The sequence below is a fragment of the Triturus cristatus genome, chromosome 3_1 (genome assembly GCF_964204655.1).
Source record: "Triturus cristatus chromosome 3_1, aTriCri1.1, whole genome shotgun sequence".
NCBI lineage: Eukaryota > Metazoa > Chordata > Amphibia > Caudata > Salamandridae > Triturus > Triturus cristatus.
Window position 1 is genome coordinate 28,443,345 of NC_140583.1, and position 16,958 is coordinate 28,460,302.

Sequence of the window (16,958 nt, forward strand, 5' to 3'; positions counted from 1 at the left end):
AACCTCTCTCTCGCCAAAGGACTCCGAAGTCGTGTACAACTCCGAATGCATAACGTGAATCTGTGTATATGTTGACTCTTTTATTTTTGGCTTGAATACAGGCTTGTGTCAGAGCGATGAGCTCTGCTGCTTGAGCTGACAATGTGTCAATACAATTCGTTTCAATAACTTCGGTATCTGTCGTGACTGCGTAAGCGGCCACTAATTCTCCTGTACTTGTTCTCATGCATGAACCATCCACATAAAGTGTCAGGTCTGGATCTGGTAATGGAATGTCTGTCAAGTCTTGTCTGGGTTTCGTCGTAATAGTAATGACTTTAATACAATCATGTGCCAGTGGGTCTGTTCCACTTAATGGCAAAAGTGTGGCAGGATTTAATGTACTACAGCGTCTGATTTCTATGTGTGGCTGAAACAATGTTAATTCGTAACCTGTCAGTCGTGCTATAGTCAAGTGCTGAGTCTGAGTTCGGTTTAAAAGAACTTCCACGGAGTGTGGAACTTGCACTGTCAATTGATGTCCTAATACTATGGAATCGCTTTGTCTGATCGCTAAAGCTGTCGCTGCGACTGATTTCAGGAATGTAGGCAGAGCCTGAGCTACTGGATCTAATGTGCTAGAAAAGTAAGCACACGGCTTGTGTGAACCTGCTTGTTCCTGAGTGAGTACTGACAAGGCAGTACCTTCACGTTCTGTAACAAAAAGTGTAAAAGGCTTACTGTAACATGGTGTCGCTAAAACAGGTGCTTGACATAAGGCTTTCTTTAAGTCTTCAAAAGCTTGTGTATGTGCCTGAGTCCAAGGGAGGACAGTCGAAGTCGCTGCCTCCTGGGTTGTCAACTGAATGAGTGGCTTTACTAGAAATGCATATTGGGGAATCCATTGTCTACAGTACGAAGTGAGACCTATGAAGGCCCGCACCTCCTTTTGTGTCTTGGGTGGTGGCATGTTTACAATTAACTGGATGCGATCAGGTGTGAGCTGTCTCCCCCCCTTGGACAGCAAGTGCCCAAGGTACACAACTTGCTGAACACAGAATTGCAGCTTCGAAGGGGACACCTTGTGCCCCTTGTCGGCCAGAAAATGTAAAACCGTCAGTGATGCTTTTTCACATTCGGGTTCGCTTCGGGCGGTGATCAGCAGATCATCGACATACTGAAGCAGGGTCGTGTTAACAGGCATGTGGATACTGTCAAGTTGTCTTTTCAGTGCTTGGCTGTAGATGCTGGGGCTTTCTGTGAATCCTTGAGGTGCGCGTGCGAATTTGAAGCTTCGTCCATTTAAACAAAATCCGAACAAATATTGGCTTTCCGGATCGATTGGGACGCTAAAGAAGGCGTTCTTGAGGTCAATTACAAGTCAAGTCAAGTCAAATAGGCTTTATTTCGACATAAAATATCTTAAAAAGCGGTCAATTACAGTAAAGAACGTTGCTTCTGAATCAATAGCTGTCAATAATGAAGAGATATCTGGAACCACAGGATATTGTGGTACAATGCATTTATTCAATTCGCGCAGATCAATAATCAATCGATAAACTGGGGGTGCATTTGGATCAGTTCGTTTAAGAATTGGAATAATAGGAGAATTACATACATTGGAGTCGGTTTCCACAACCACTCCTTGTGCAATGAGCTCGTCAATGATTTGCAGCAAAGCCACTACAGCATCTGGAGGTAACTTGTATTGTCGAATTCGTGGTAATACCACTCCTGCTTTGAGTGTGACTCGATATGGTGTAATGTGCATACAACCTACATCAGTAGGGCCTTGTGCCCATAAATGTGCAGGGACATTCTGTAACCGGTGATCCATGTTTCTAAATACATAGTGACCTTTAAAGTCACGCAAAAATAGTCGTACCCCCTCCGGGGAACAACATATTACAGCTCCTAGAGCTTTCAGTGTCTTTATACCTAACAAGTTTTCTGGGCATGATTTTGTAAGCAATAGATCTGTAGTCCGTGTCAATGGACCAACTGCAAGAGGTAGAGGTTGCGATACTTCGTTAACAATAGGCTTTCCTGAAAATCCAAGGGAAACATTCTGTGAGCCTGAGAGGGGTGCCCCTGGAACCTCGTCGTGACTTATAGTTGTTCTGCTTGCCCCTGTATCAATTAAGAACTTTCTGTCTTTCCCTAATACTTGACTATGTACATAAGGACCCTCTTGATCTACGGGAACCTCAATAAGGGGTAAGCCGACTTCCCTCTCTAGGCTGTTTCATGTGTATCGCTGATAATCGGGATAGTCATTTTGTGCATACTGGTACATCTGTTGTGTCGTGTTTTGTGTTGCGGCAATAGGCTGTGACTGTGGTACCGCTACGGTCTGTTGTACAGCTTGCATAGGCTGTACATTCTGAGGTACTTGTTGTTGGATCTGATCCTGTCTAGGTGGACGTGGTCTCTCCTTGGTTTTACCCGTAGAGATATTATGTTTCAGAACTGCACAATCGTTTATATAATGACCTGGCTGTTTACAATAGTTGCATGTCCCTTTAACAGGAACAGCTGAATTATTGGACTGTGTCGCACCCTTTTTATGACTGTCAGCTGGGACTGACTGGGCGACGAGCATTTTCATTTTCGTGTCTTTCATACGTCTTTGTTCGTGTTCTTGTTCTTCTCTAATTCTATTCTGGTGGTACTGTAACATTTGTAACATTTGTGACGGGGTATTAGCTTGCCAAGAGCTCTCTACTTTCAATACTCTGTTCTTAACTTGAGGCAAGGAATTCTCGACTAGTTTCGTTACAAAAAGATGTGGATATGAATCGCTACTTGCTTTCAGGCCGCTATTAATACCAAAACATTTTTCAAATCGGGAATAAAAATCACTAGTGTCTTCATCGGGTTTCTGTTTGCAAGCTGAGATTGCTCCCCAGTCTTCCTTTTTCGTAGTCAATAAACGTGGCAATACTTGTACTAATAATCCTGGTAATGCTTTAGTTTTGTCCCCAAGCCCTAGGCCTGCAGTTCGGGCATTTTCTTCGTTTTCTAATGCTGTCCAATCAATCTTTTGTTCTCCAACCTCCCACTCTTTTTCTTTGAGTTTCGCGTAAATACCGGCAGGCAGTAATACTTTCAATATTTTCATAATGTCAGGATAGGTATAATCACCCATGAGTAACATGTCTTTTATTTCACGGTGGAAACCTGCTGGGTCTCTGTCATGACTGGGCACTAATTTTTTCATTTCCAATAGTTCTATTTTAGTTATAGGTGTGTACACAAACACGCGTCTAAAAGTATTATCATCATTTCTAACTGGGTGTACTTCGCGTAAGGGATTCTGTCTGTCCAAGTAATACGTCTTTCTTTCCATGGAGGGAGCTGGATCGTGTTCTGGACACAGAAAGGCACTATATCTGTGTCGATATTCTAGAATTACTTTAATTAGATCGGTACCTAGACCTCTCCATTTATTCATCAGTAGTTCTATCAGTATATCAGGTAGGGGACCAGGATCGGAGTGTTGGCCTTTATATAATATAAGGAGGTGTTGTATCATGTATATACCAGCTAAACGCTGTTCGTCTGGTGAAAGATTTAAAAACGTATGTACTAGCGCGTCATCACTATATTTATCAGAACTGTCAGCCCATTGTACTGCTGACCTGGCTAACTCTTGCTCATCCATAGAATCGACTACATGGTACCCCATTCGTTCTTGAAGTATTTTATCAGTAGCCTGAAACAAATGTTCAGGGGTCTTTGGGTTTGACATAGCTGCTTGAAAAATTCTCTTACTTTCTGGACGTATCGGACGTATTGAATTATTAAAGGGTCTTCCCTTACCTACATAAGCTATCGTTTCTCTAGCTGGTAATTGTAATTGTCCTGTTGTCATTTCTAGCTGTTCCTCCTCCCCGGAGGACTCTGTTTTATCTGCATCTGTTTCTCTTTCAGGCTGTTCTCTTTCACATATTTGTTCTACTGTTTTTCTGATCCTTCGGTACATACTTTCTATACTATTCTGTTTATCATGTTTTCCGTCTGCTATATTCTGGCCCCATTTGTTAAGTGCTCTCATTTCTTCCGCGTCTACACCTGGCCTATCTCTGTGTCTTATCAGGCAGTTTATGAAGAAGCGTAACAACAGTTTTTGCGTGTCCACTTTCTGGTATGCCATGGCCTCGCCAATACTTTCAGGACCTTGCCCTGTTTGGACAAAGTGATATATTTTGTCTAGATGATCAATCATTCCTGGTAGTATCATTAAATAGTTCGCAACTCGTCGTAGACGTACTGATGATAGCATCATTCTGTCGTCTTTACCTGGTATTGGATCATATCTACAATCTGTAAGAGGCTCTTTAAATATGTCATAATTCGCTGTTTGCGGTGTACGTTGGTGTGCTAAATCCCTATAAGTCAATCGACGCACTGATGGTGGCGTATGAAAACTTCCTGTCGCACCACCTTAGGTGCTAGGTCCAAAAGGATTCGTTGGGTGTAAGGTAGGAAGAAGTGAAGGAACGGGCGGTAGATTTGGAACGGAAGGAGGAGTATGTTGCTGCAGAAGTGGGGGCAGATTATCTCGGGGTCGAGCGTCATTAGCAGGCGGTGTGCGTGGCGGCGGGGTATTAACATATTCGGGGGCTACATCGTCTAAATAGGAAGAAAGGAAAATGTCCTTTGCGGTCTTGGGGTGCAATTTAGTCGGAAGCAATGGAGGTGGCAGATCTTTTGGTACTTCCAGGGTGGCCTTAGGTAAACCCTCGGCCAGAAGAGGATACATACCATTCATAAGAGTGTTTCGTTGTCTGTCTACTTGTTCTGCTTTTACTCGGATACCTTCCTCAACCAATACGTTTTCTCGGGCTTTGTCTGAATCCTCCCTACTTTTCTCTTCTTTTCTGAGCGCTTTCTCTGTGCGTCTATGCGATTCTTTACGCCATAATTCAATGGCATCTTTCTGTGACTGTCTGGCTTTCTTTTTCCATAATGCTTCTTCTACTCTCATGATGCAATCTGCATCCCATGTCCCAGCAGTGGGCCATCTCTGATTTTCTGCTAAATCCTTGGTGTAGTCTACCCATAAATCGAGATATAATACGGCATCTAGGCCATGTTTATGGTACATAAAGTACCCTGGAGTGTCCCTAGGTGGTATGGGAACGGCTTCCTCGAGTATCCCTTTTCTAGTTTTTATCTGTCTTAATTTTGAGAATAACGGCATCTTGAACCTTGCTACTTGATTCTTACTCGGACTTGAACACAGTTTAATACAATAAACACAGTAATGAAGATCGAACAATCACTCATACCACGACATTTAAAACATATTAAAACATTTTAGAACGAACAATGATAATTAGAATAAAACTAGCTAACTGCATAATACTAGATGTACTGCTAAACAGTACAGATACACTGCTGAAACAGTGCAGACCAGGTCTGTGTACCCAAACCCGTCTTGACCGGCACAAACCAATTCGCACGTCTAGATGCGTCCCCAGCAACGGTACTCACCGGGAAGCACGGAACGGAACAGAAGGCCTCGGAAGTCTGGACTGGACTAGACCAAACTGGACTGGACTCGACTCGTGACTTAGTTACTTCGGAACTTCGGAATCTGGTGGGCCTCTGTATACCTCGGATCTTGCTCTCTCAGCTAGGCTCTGGTCGGGATCCTCCGCACTCCTCACCGCCTCGTCTGGGTGTTGATCGCAGCCTCAGTCACCCCCGTTGGCCTGAGGGAGATACAGGAAATCCTGCGGGTACGCGTAGTTGTCCGTCCGGCTGTGGCAGGAGACCGGGTCTGCAACGCACCTCCGCCGCGTGAGGTGGGGAAGGTGTCCCTGTTCGGGCGCCAATTATGTGGTAAATTTTAATTACCTGGACTTAATTTATGCGGTAAAATTCAATAAGAATAACTCAGTAAAAATAAGAGGCAGAATCCGTGGTATTTGAGGTTTTAAAATGGGTTTATTCCTTACAAAGGAATTGGTTCGAACCAGGCAATCGGGTTCCGTCACCACTAAGGTTCGGGAAGGGATAGAGCAATACTTTATTGACAGGTTATCATATATATAGTAAATGCATTACAGTGAAGACATATGCAGAAGGCGTGACAGCTGAGAAGAGAGATAAGAATACACATACGTAATGAATAAAGACGTTACAATAGGCGTGGATGAGGGCGTGTACCAGATACGTCATTATGATGATGACACAGGTGGGTGGATCCATAGGAGAATCCTGCAAAGTCAGCAGAAATACATGGCAGAGATGCGCGCACAGTAGCATGACGTGCGATTGACGTGTAACTAGAGGGTGAAGGGGACTTGACATTTAGCCCTACATGAGGAGACAGAAGTCTGGGATGTCAGAACAACCTAATCCCAAATCGTATCTAATATCTTGTGTTTAAGGAACTGTATTATCTGGAAGGAAAGGTCTCTCAGGCAGAGGCTATCCTATACTGACTGCTAGTGCGTGTATAAGCGTCTATGTGTCTACATGAGATGCGAGGGGGCATGGGCCTACCATGGCAACAGAAGCCATGAATTACTTGCACGGAGACAGTAAGGCCGGGCCCTTTGCTCTGTAGCTGGAAGGATGTTTACCTAAACTACTAGACAGGAATGCATTTCTCGAGGAGCGGGGCAGATAACTTGAAGGCTGAATACAGTCTTGGCAGGCAACAGGCCGGGCCAGGCACCGTTAGCCGCGCAGGAAGTAAGACAAAGGTCATGGATATAGATACAGGTCCAGGCTGGAGCATTCAGAGGCAGAAGGCAGGAAAAGCTCGATGGCAGAATTCAGGGCCTACCTTGCCAGAGCTGAAAAACGTGAAAAGTGTACCATATAAAGACGGTGGCAAGGCATACTTAGGAACGGAATATTCGACCCATTCATGGCGGATCTGAAAGAGGACATGTTAACGTTGGACGCATATGTATTTGCGTCTTCATAGCTTGAAGTGGAGGGAACATACATGTACTTGTAGCATGTACATGGAGCCGTTGGGGTCTAAGATAGGGGACACAATTGATCATAAAAATTCATATTTCCTCAGCTCAGCCCCACCCTCTTCAACATCTACATGAGCCCCCTCGCAGCCATCGCACGCCAACACAACCTCAACATCATCTCCTACGCTGATGACACCCAGCTGATCCTCTCCCTCACCAACGACCCCACCACCGCCAGAGCCAGCCTCCAGGAAGGAATGAAAGATGTCGCGGAATGGATGATGCTCAGCCGTCTGAATCTGAACTCGGACAAGACGGAAGTCCTCATCCTCGGACCATCCCCCTCCGCCTGGGACAACTCCTGGTGGCCCCTGGCACTGGGCACCGCCCCCCATCCCCACAGACCACGCACGCAACCTGGGTTTCATCCTGGACTCCTCCCTCACGATGACCAAGCAAGTCAACGCCATCTCGTCTTCATGCTTCAACACCCTACGCATGCTCCGTAAGATCTTCGAGCGGATCCCCACGGAAACCAGAAGGACGACTCATCCTGGACATCCCCCGTCACAGCCACATCTCCGCCCACGGAGAGACCTGCACTGGCTCCCCGTCAGCAAGAGAATCACATTCAGGATGCTCACCCACGCACACAAGGCTCTTCACGACATGGGTCCCACATACCTCAACAAACGCCTCACGTTCTACACACCCACCCACCAGCTCTGATCCGCCAGCCTCGCCCTCGCAACCGTCCCACGGATTCGCAGAACCACCATCGGGGGAAGATCCTTCTCCTACCTGGTGGCCAAAACATGAAACTCCCCCCCACCCACCTACAACTGACCCAGGACCATCTCACCTTCAGGAAGCAGCTCAAGACGTGGCTGTTCGAGCAGTAGCAGCACCATTCCCCCCCCCCCCCCCAGCGCCTTTAGACCCTCACGGGTGAGTAGCGCGCTCTACAAATGCGACTGATTGATTGATTGATTGATTGATTGATTGATTGATGAGGGGTGTTGCCCCGAAACCGGTCCCATAATGCTTGTTTCCGGTCCAGGGAAGACCTGGATTGGCAGTTCTGGATGGACTATTCCCCTGAGGAACAGGGTCAAGACTGATTTGCATATAGCTGTTTCTGAACTGAGGTGGCGAAAGTGAGCTGAAGAATGATGATGGATTCAACCCAGATCTGTGACTGGGGGTGAGTGTCTTAAACGTTTCAGTGCTCAGTCCATCATCTCCTTGTGTTTACCACCACTGATCACTGTCACCCCTTCGTCTTGACAGGGACACTGCGAGTATGAAACACACTCCCTTTACTACCACTATGGTTTGGTGAAAAAGAATTGTTGCCAATACAGTGGATGGTTTTAGGTAGCTGGCTCTCTATATAGGGTACTAAACTGAAGTACACTGTGCAGAGACTCCAGTGGATCCCCAATGGGTGCGCAGTAGTAAAAGCAGATAATTCTAACGCTCTTTTTGTGTTAGTGTTGGCGAGCAGTTACGCTTATCAGAGGGTAGTGCTAAGCATTTGTTGTCACACACAGAGGCAATACATGAGATACACACTCAAGAATAAATCTAAGGCCAATTAGGAAAATAAGTTGTATGTTTATATATATTTTTAGGAACCAAGAACTTCCTTCAACAGTTAGTAATTGCTTTGTTTTGTTAACCAAATGCAGTTCAAGACAAAAATACTTACATGTTTTAAGCAACAGCAATCTATACCATCAGGCAGAGACTGTCAAGGGGAAGAAAGCATAGGGTTAGATAGTGAAGTACCGCCAAGACATTTACCGTCACAGTTGATGGAAGCAACACTGCTACAGAGTTTTGGGGGACAACGGTCACCTAGGGGCATTTTTATGTTTCCTGGCGCATCCCTGAAAATCAGCAAGAATGCGCAAGGAAAGATGCGTCACGCAAGTTTACCCTTGCGCCACCACAGATGCGCCGCATTTACAATGCAGCGCATCGTGGCGCAAGGATAAACAGATGCGTGACACATCTGATGGCGTAAGGGCGGCGCATTGCTGAAGTCGTGTCACAAGCACGACGCAACTCCAGCAATGTTTAGGGGCTGCCCATACCTAACATGCTGCATCATGCCTTACGCCTGCTTCAAGCAGGCGCAAGGTTTTGACGCAGCAGCGTCGGAAAAGTGACTGAGTGAAATCTTGTAGATTTCACTGCGTCACTTTTCCAAGGCTTTTTCCGATGGAACGCCCACCCTGCATACATTAAGCCTGACGCAGGTTTAATGTAGCGCAGGGCTTTACAACGTGACGCATCTCCATAGATGCGTCACGATGTAAATAGGGCGCAACGTGGCACAGGGTTTATGCCGCCGCTGTGTCACAAAAGTGACGCAACGGCGGCGTAAAAGTGGCGCAAGTCTAACATAAATCTGCCCCCTAGAGTTCAAGGGAAGTTTTACTTAAGGGGAGTCAGAGTTTTGGAATTTCCAGGGTTGAGGCACAGCAGGCAGTTCTGGGTTGCCTGGATCAGAAGTCTTGGGATGCAGAACTGGTTCTTCACCAGAGGTTTTCAGCTATAGGTGTGGTGGGAGTAGTCCGTTGCGGTCGTCCCCAATTAGCTGCTTTCACACAGTTGACACCATGAGAAAGCGGGCATAGACTCACATTTCAAGGGCTGTTTCCAGCATTGGTCTCAGGTGCTGTGAGGATCTTTCAGGCTGGTGGATGCACTTTAAGAGTTGGTTACTGGTCGGGTGGCCAACAAGCCTTGGCTGCTGCAACTTTTGGTTTGCGGGGTGAATTGTGTTGACACAGTCTGTGTCAGTCTTCACCCCACCGGTCTTTACCAGCGGTGTGCCGCGGACTAGTATCACTAGTCCAAAGGAAGGTCCCAGGCAATTGGTGAAGGCATGCAGGGTTCCGGGGTTCTTGGATGCTGCACAAGTTTCAGGTAGGGATGGCAGGCCATAGTTGTCGAGTCTTTCACAGTAGGCAGGGTTTGGTGCCAGTTTCTTCTGCAGCAGGGCTAAGTTCTTGCTACAGCAGCACGTCTTCTTCCTTTGTAGTCTTTTGATCCGTGGAATCTGAAGTAAAGGTTTTGGCCGGGGAGCCACCTAAATACTGAATTTAGGGGTGTTACAAGGTGAGGCAGGCAGTAGCCAATTGCCTACTTACCTTTAGGCTGTCTACACCCTCTAGTGACTATTTCCTGTGGGAAGAGGCACTACCCCAGCCCTGATTGGAGGTTTTCTCACCATTTCAAGATGGTGGAATTTCAGGAGAGAGGTTCACCTCACCTGCCCTTCCCTAAGGGTGGTGCAGGCTGAGGGGGACCCTCCTCCTCCTCATCTGAATAATTTTCCTGCCTTTCCTCCAGCCAAAAGTGGAGCAGGAAATGGGGCTTGGCCTCCCCACTACATGGCGGTTCTTGGGTTGGATTTGATAGGCGACATTTCCTGCAAAGCTTCCTGCCTAGGTAGACCATCCTGTCCTGAATGAGGTGTGAAATACCGATGCCCAGAGCAGGTATTGTTTCTGTCCTCTGAGAGTGCTGGCTCTCATCCCATGAGGTCAGAAACATATCTGGTGGTGGCAGGCTGATAAAAACCATCCAGAGACCTGGCCAGTGTTTGTTTAGGTTTCAGGGGGCCCTCTAAAAGGGTCTCCTGTGTGAATTTATTAATAAATCCAATACTGGCATCAGAGGATTTATTAAGAAAAGATGTTTGGTACCAAACATTTTAGAAATCAGTGAAGCCATCGTGGAGCTAGGAAACTCGTGCTGACAAGTATCCAACCCATGTACTCTTTAGGACTTCCCTGTTCACTTACAACATCAAAGAATGGACTGGACATTGTAGGGACATATCCTCTCATGCCGACATGACCACACATAAGTTATAGTGCACCCTGTCTTAGGACTAAAGGCCTGCAGTATGGGTGACTTACCTATTTATTATGAAGAGTATGGGTGGCATGGCACCATGTCGACACTTCATATTCTCTGCACCAAGATACGCAGCCTGAAATGGCAGAGAGCATAGCCTTCGTGAGGGGTCCCTAGGGTGGCACATCCAGTGCTGCAGCCCTAGAGGACCCACTACAGTACCCATGCCCTGGGTACCAGAGGTACCCCAGAGAACCCCCTTCAGTACCCATGCCCTAGGTACCAGAGTTACCCCAGAGGACCTTCTTCAGTACCCAGGCCCTGGGTACCAGAGGTACCCCAGAGGACCCTCTTCAGTACCCATGCCCTAGGTACCATGGGTACCCCAGAAGCATCTCTTCAGTACCCATGCCCTAGGTACCAGAGGTACTCCAGAGGACCCTCTTCAGTCCCAATGCCCTAGGTACCAGGGGTACCCCAGAGGACCCTCTTCAGTACCCAGGCCCTAGGTACCAGGGGTGCCCCACAGGACCCTCTTCAGTACCCATGCCCTAGGTACCAGGAGTACCCCAGAGGACCCTCTTCAGTACCCATGCCCTAGGTACCAGGGGTCCCCCAAAGGACCCTCTTCAGTACCCATGCCCTAGGTACCAGGGGTACCCCAGAGGACCCTCTTCCGGACCCATGCCCTAGGTACCAGGGGTACCCCAGAGGAACCTCTTCAGTACCCATGCCCTGGGTACCAGGGGTACCCCAGAGGACCCCCTTCAGTACCCAGGCCCTGGGTACCAGAGGTACCCCAGAGGACCCTCTTCAGTGCCCAGGCCCTAGGTACCAGAGGTACCCCAGAGGACCCTCTTCAGTACCCAGGCCCTAGGTACCAGAGGTACCCTTGAGGACCCTCTTCAGTACCCATGCCCTCGGTACCAGAGGTACCCCAGAGGACCCTCTTCAGTACCCATGCCCTATGTACCAGAGGTACCCCAGAAGACCCTCTTCAGTGCCCAGGCCCTAGGTACCAGGGGTACCCCAGAGGACCATCTTCAGTACCCAGGCCCTAGGTACCAGAGGTACCCCTGAGGACCCTCTTCAGTACCCAGGCCCTGGGTACCAGAGGTACCCCAGAGGACCCTCTCCAGTACCCATGCCCTAGGTACCAGGGGTACCCCAGAGGACCCTCTTCATTACTCAGGCCCTGGGTACCAGAGGTACCCCAGAGGACCCTCTTCAGTACCCATGCCCTGGGTACCAGAGGTACCCCAGAGGACCCACTTCAGGACCCAGGCCCTAGGTACCAGGGGTGCCCCACAGGACCCTCTTCAGTACCCATGCCCTAGGTACCAGGAGTACCCCAGAGGACCCTCTTCAGTACCCATGCCCTAGGTACCAGGGGTCCCCCAAAGGACCCTCTTCAGTACCCATGCCCTAGGTACCAGGGGTACCCCAGAGGACCCTCTTCCGGACCCATACTCTAGGTACCAGGGGTACCCCAGAGGACCCTCTTCAGTACCCATGCCCTGGGTACCAGGGGTACCCCAGAGGACCCCCTTCAGTACCCAGGCCCTAGGTACCAGAGGTACCCCAGAGGACCCTCTTCAGTACCCAGGCCCTAGGTACCAGAGGTACCCTAGAGGACCCTCTTCAGTACCCAGGCCCTAGGTACCAGAGGTACCCCTGAGGACCCTCTTCAGTACCCATGCCCTCGGTACCAGAGGTACCCCAGAGGACCCTCTTCAGTACCCATGCCCTATGTACCAGAGGTACCCCAGAGGACCCTCTTCAGTACCCATGCCCTAGGTACCAGGGGTACCCCAGAGGACCCTCTTCAGTACCCAGGCCCTAGGTACCAGAGGTACCCCAGAGGACCCTCTTCATTACTCAGGCCCTCGGTACCAGAGGTACCCCAGAGGACCCTCTTCAGTACCCATGCCCTGGGTACCAGAGGTACCCCAGAGGACCCACTTCAGGACCCATGCCCTACCCCAGAGGACCCTCTTCAGTACCCATGCCCTAGGTAACAGGGGTAACATTTATTAGGGACTTACAGGGGTAGCAGAAGTGGTGCCAATTGTGGTACATTTTTAGGGAAAGAAAACTGGTACTGGGAACCTGGTTAGCAGGGACCCAGTACACCTCAGTCAAAGTTTATTTATTTATTTATATATTTCGCGATTTTTATTGCGCAAACAAATACCCGAAGGTGTCTCGGCGCATGTGACAAAAACGAGAGACCAAGCCGCAGGATTACTGATTGAACAGCCATGTCTTTAAGAGCCTACGAAAGCTTATCAAATTGGGGGCAGTTTTTATGGTGAGTGGCAAAAGGTTCCAGAGTTTAGGTGTGGCAACCAGGAAGCGCCTGTCTCCCCAGGTTGCCGTTCTGGTGCGAGGTAACGGAAGCAGGCAGGAGTTGGCGGATCTCAGCTGTCTCTTGGGGCTATACAACTGGAATGCTTCAATCAGAAACTTTGGACCGACGCCATGCACTGCCTTATAGGCAATGCAGAGGGCCTTGAATTTAATGCGGCCCTCTACTCTTAGCCAATGCAGGTGACGAATGGCTGGAGTAGTTGGCTGGCGGCGGGGGATGTCAAGAAGAATTCTTGCAGCAGCATTTTGTATGGACTGCAACTTAGATAGAACGAGTTTCTGAGTATTAAGGAAGAGGGCGTTCCCATAATCGATTTTAGAAAACACTAGGGTAGAGACCAGGGTCTTCCCAGCTGAGGTGGTTGAATGACAGCTTGCTGTCAAAAATGACTCCCAGGTTTCTGGCCTTATCAACTGGGACAGGAGGAGAGCCCAGCTGGTCAGGCCACCAGGCAGAAGACCAAACCGGGGAGAGATTACCAAAGGTCATGACCTCGGTTTTGTCCGAGTTAAGCCTCAGACAGTTGGAGGACATCCAGGTACTGACAGCAAGCATCGCGCTTTGGAAATTAGCTGCCACCGCTGGGCCATCCTTGTGTATTGCCAGAACCAGTTGGGTGTCATCTGCGTAGGATGTAAGTCGCAGCCCATGGGCCTTTATTACCCTCGCTAAGTCTGCTACATAGATATTAACCCCTTGAGTGCCCCGCCCTTTCCACGCCCTGTGCCGGGCGTTTCATTAGCGGGCGGGGCTCATGACGAGATAGTCTCGTCATGGGCACAGCGCAACCGCGGCCCATGACGAGACCATCTCGTCATGGGCACTCAAGGGGTTAAATAGCATTGGACTTAGCGAGGAGCCCTGTGGGACTCCACAGGGGAGTGCAGAGACAGGAGAATAGAAGTTACCCAACTTCACTGTCTGGGTACGGTAGGCAAGAAAAGATGAAATGAGATTTCTAGCCATACCGTTTATCCCCAGGGCTGTGACACGGTTGACCAGAATATCATGGTCGACCGTGTCAAAGGCTGCGGACAAATCCAGCAGAATCAGGACAGCCGCACCTCCCTGGTCCATAATGGCTCTAATCTCATCTGAAGCTTTTATTAAAGCGGTCTCAGTTCCATGACCTTTCCTAAAGCCAAACTGCGTTTCGTCGAGAAGTTGGTGAGTATCGATGAACTCTGAGAGTTGTTTATTCATCAGAGATTCGCAAATTTTGGCAGGAAAGGGGAGACACGCTATTGGTCTATAGCTGGCCAGAGCTGTGGGGTCCAGGGAGGGTTTCTTCAGGAGAGGTTTGATCACGGCCTTCTTCCAAAGATCTGGATAGTGACCAGTTTGAAATGCGGTGTCACAGATTTTCATAAGTGGATAAGAGATCACCTCGCTAAGGTTAGCCATCACTGAAGGAGGGCAGGGGTCTAAGGGGGAGCCAGACTTGGTAGTAAGGATAAGTCTGCTGATTTGATCTTGCGTAATGGGAGCAAAAGAAGAGAAGGGATCATGATCGGTGGCAGGTTCTACACCACTGCAGACTCTGGATCTTGTCTCTGCGTTCCCTGCAAAGGATGAGTATATATCTGCTACCTTAGTGGTGAAAAAGCTGGACAGAGCATTACAGAGGGACTGAGAGGGTTCGACCCCAGGTCCCGTAGAGGGGTGGACAGAGTGGTGACCACTGAAAACAGCTCTCTAGCAGAGTTGCTGGCATTCTCGATTTGAGCCGAGAAAAATGCACTTTTTCGGGCAATGATAGCCTTTTTGTATATTGTCAGGGCGTCTTTGTAGGAATGCTTGGCTATGGGGCAGTAAAATTTCCTCCAGCGCCTTTCTAAGTTCCTGCAATGTTGTCGGTGGAGCCTAAGCTCTTCGGTATACCAAACCGCCGAAGGGGATAATCTGTTAAGTCGCGTAAACTTCTCCGGCGCCACCTGATCAGCAGCATTCCGAATCCAGTCTTGGAAGTCGGAGGCTGAGAAGACAGGATTGGCTATCCCCATAGGAAAGGATAGTGTCAGGATATCTGCCAACTGATGGATATCCGCATTTTTCCAAGCACGGGTCCATAACCTAGTTCGTGGCCTGGAATGGGGAGGGTTAGCGTGCTGTGTATGGATCCCAAAGATAATGGCCCTGTGATCTGACCAGGTGAGAGGAAGAATATCCTGTACAAAGATGTCTGAGTTATTGGTAAACAGACCATCTAGTATGTGCCCCGCCTGGTGTGTAGTTCCCTTCACCAATTGTTGAAGTCCTAAGGTTAGGAGATCATCAGTGAGTTGAGTGGTTTCGTGGTTGCCCTGTTCTTCCAGAGGGAAGTTAAAATCTCCTAAGATCATGTATTCCGGCGAACTTATGATAAGATCATTAAAATCAGAGAGTGTGGCAAGGAAAGAATTTCGGGGCCCAGGAGGTCGGTATAGCAAAATTCCCTTGAGGGCTTGTTTGTGATTAATATTAATAGCAAAGGTGGCTGCTTCACAGTTAATGGACTGTATGGGATCGAGTGTAGTGCGATAGAGATTCTTGTAAATGATAGCAAGTCCGCCACCTCTTCCTATATGTCTATCATGCCTAGCGACACTATAGCCCTCAGGGGTTGCCAGACAAAAGTCCGGTCCTGAACCAGCATCTCCCCAGGTTTCAGTGGCAAAAAGGAAGTCAAGATCATGAGCGAGAATAAACTCGCTGATCTGTAAGCTGTGACAGGGAAGGGAGCGCGTATTAATGAGCGCTGCTCGATAACCATGGGGCTGAGTGATATGCAATTCATGAAAAGGTATATTGCTAGGGGGGTCTAAGGCTGAGGAGCCAGGAAGACGAGGTTGCGGAAGTTGGTATTGACACTCAGGGCAAGGGGTGGGGGTAATGCCCACTGCAGTGGAGAGAGGCCGAGTAATGCAATGTCGGTCGGAATGGCCAGGGTTCAACTGTCTTAGTTGCAGGGAAGAATAGCATAGTGGAGGGCCAGAAGTTATGGCCCTGGGCCGAGTCCGGTCGCGGACGGGCGCAGACGGGCTTGCCTCTGGTGCGCCTCCGGCGGTTCAGAGTGCAGATAAAAACACAGTAAACACAGTAAAAGACACAATAAACACAGTAAAAGACCGAAATCCGGTCAGTGAACTAGCAGCAACAAAGAAAATATTAGTATCAGCAAATGTCCCTGAGTAGGCAGCAGCAAGTACCCATGGAACAGGTAGTGGCCCCGTTACAACTGACTCCTGCGGCTGAGGCTAAGCGTAATGTCACAAACAGCTGCGCGCTTGCATGACTCTGTGTTTTATAGTCTCCCCGTCTGAGAGCGTAAATGCACGTTGCAAGATGGCGCTCAAAGTATAGGATCTAGACCGATCCAAGATGGCGCTCAAAGTTTAGGATCTAGACCGATCCAAGATGGCGCTCGTGACTAGGAAGAGAGAGAGAGAAAGATCCTGCTCAAGCGGCAGGTGAGTGAATTCTGATTTTAAATGAGGGTATGCGGTTCAGAGTGCAGATAAAAACACAGTAAACACAGTAAAAGACACAATAAACACAGTAAAAGACCGAAATCCGGTCAATGAACTAGCAGCAACAAAGAAAATATTAGTATCAGCAAATGTCCCTGAGTAGGCAGCAGCAAGTACCCATGGAACAGGTAGTGGCCCCGTTACAACTGACTCCTGCGGCTGAGGCTAAGCGTAATGTCACAAACAGCTGCGCGCTTGCATGACTCTGTGTTTTATAGTCTCCCCGTCTGAGAGCGTAAATGCACGTTGCAAGATGGCGCTCAAAGTATAGGATCTAGACCG